Source organism: Belonocnema kinseyi, chromosome 2, assembly GCF_010883055.1.
Source record: "Belonocnema kinseyi isolate 2016_QV_RU_SX_M_011 chromosome 2, B_treatae_v1, whole genome shotgun sequence".
NCBI classification, from domain to species: Eukaryota; Metazoa; Arthropoda; class Insecta; order Hymenoptera; family Cynipidae; genus Belonocnema; species Belonocnema kinseyi.
In genome coordinates, this window is record NC_046658.1 from 132,213,350 (window position 1) to 132,215,385 (window position 2,036).

Here is a 2,036-nt window from a genome sequence, read left to right on the forward strand (position 1 = left end):
GAGGGTCCCTGTACCAAAGGTTTCTGCTGAATATGGTTACAAAAATAAATAGGCAGTCGCCAACAATTGTCCAGGGGTGGTCCCGCAGAAACTAACCCCCAAGCGGAGGTGTTAAAACCGTGCCGAAAGTTGAATGGCACCTGGGTGAGGTGCCTAGAACGGTGACTCTGGGATACCGGGCGACCTCTCAGAGTATGCAGCCTTATCCTTACATGCGGGGCTCTACAAGGATGGACGAACCCCTTTCCCTAGCATCTCGTGGGAACAACAATGACAACACCAAACATAGTTGTAGTAAGTGCGGTTCAAAACAAAAGAACGCGCAGGGCTCCCGACAATGGGTCGGCCCACAATGCCGACCAATCTAGAGCTGGGGGAGCCAATGAAAATGGATTCAATGCGATGGATCGGCGGGATCTCGTGACCTTTGGGTGGACGGAGCAACTGAATCATGACTTGCTAGACTGCTACGATGCGAGTGTGGCCCGTAAACGGGGTTACATGGCACGGCTGCATGCTCTGTGGTGCGAGAAACACCCGGATCTATCGCACTTTTCGCAGCAACGTTTGCGAAACCATGCTGAACTACTCTGTAAAAGGGACTATGTAAGCGGAACGCCTACTCTACCACAGCTAGAACAAGCCGGCAACAAAGAAAGAGAGGCGACACTAAGACCAACCGCGGGCAGACATCCAATAGATGAAGAGCGATGCTTCACGACCCGGAGAAACATCAACACCAAGGTTTCTCACAAGCCTAAAGATCTGGTTGAAATGGCTGACAAGCTTCGTGAACATTTTTCCGGTGAATCCGACCTCTGGGCTATCAATTATTGTGTGTATAATGCAGCGAGAGCTTTGGCCGATGCGAACCGTAAAACAAAACGAGCGGCTGATCATAAGACCAGAAGACGAATGCATCAACTTGCCATAAAGATAGGCTGGGCAAGACAGTACGTATCCCGCCTTCAATGTGTGATTGACTACATCACATCGGGCAGGAATTTTACCACCAAGGTTCGAAAGATCGCGCGCGAACTCCGGACCCGTTATCACACACTTAACAAGTCAAAGCTGCTGACCATCAGGCAGCATATTGTTGAGAGAATACGGATACTATCTGACGCTAAGAGAAGTCTAGAGCGGAGGGAGAGATGGGTCAGAGAAAATCAACAGTTTCTCTCTGACCCATCTCGACTCTTCCAAAACCCTCCAGTTACTGTCGAACACCCACCCAAACCAGAGGAGGTCGAAGTATTTTGGAGAGAAGTCTACGAAGTACAGCATAGAGGCGAAGACACAGAAAATATAAATAGCTTCAAGGAGTTATGTGTTGCCCTCATAACACCTGATAAAGAATTTCCACGCATCACTACCGAGGAGGTGAAAAAAGTATTAAGAGGGATGAAGAACTATTCCGCACCGGGACCAGATTGTATCCAAACCTTCTGGTGGAAAAAGTTTTCTTCAACTCATCAGCATTTGGCCCGTATTTTCACCTCATAGTTGAAGTCGGAAGAGCCGATTCCAGAGTGGTTGGTGAAAGGCCGCACAATACTCCTGCCGAAAATAGGCAACTTAGCTGATCCGAAGAACTACAGGCCAATAACTTGTCTGAACACGCTTTATAAGATATTCACAGCTATCCTAAATGATAGGATTGTTCGGGCAATTGAACCTGTGTGGCACGAAATGTATGAACAACGAGGCTCAAGAAAAGGCGTAGCCGGATGTGGGGAGAACCTGCTCATCGATAGATGTGTCTGCAAAGATGCAGCATTCTACCAGCGTGACCTATCGATGGCCTGGATTGATTATCGGAAAGCTTTCGATTCTACATCCCATAGACTTATCATCTGTCTTTTGGAAATCTTAAAGGTCTTTCAGGGTCATTAAAGGTCTTCCGAACTGTCGGCGAGGAACAAAGTATCTGGAACGAACATGATTGCCGTCCCGGTACTACTCTATTCATTTGGAGTAGTTCCATGGATGAAGAACGAGCTCAGATCTCTTGATATCGGGACAAGAAAGGTTAT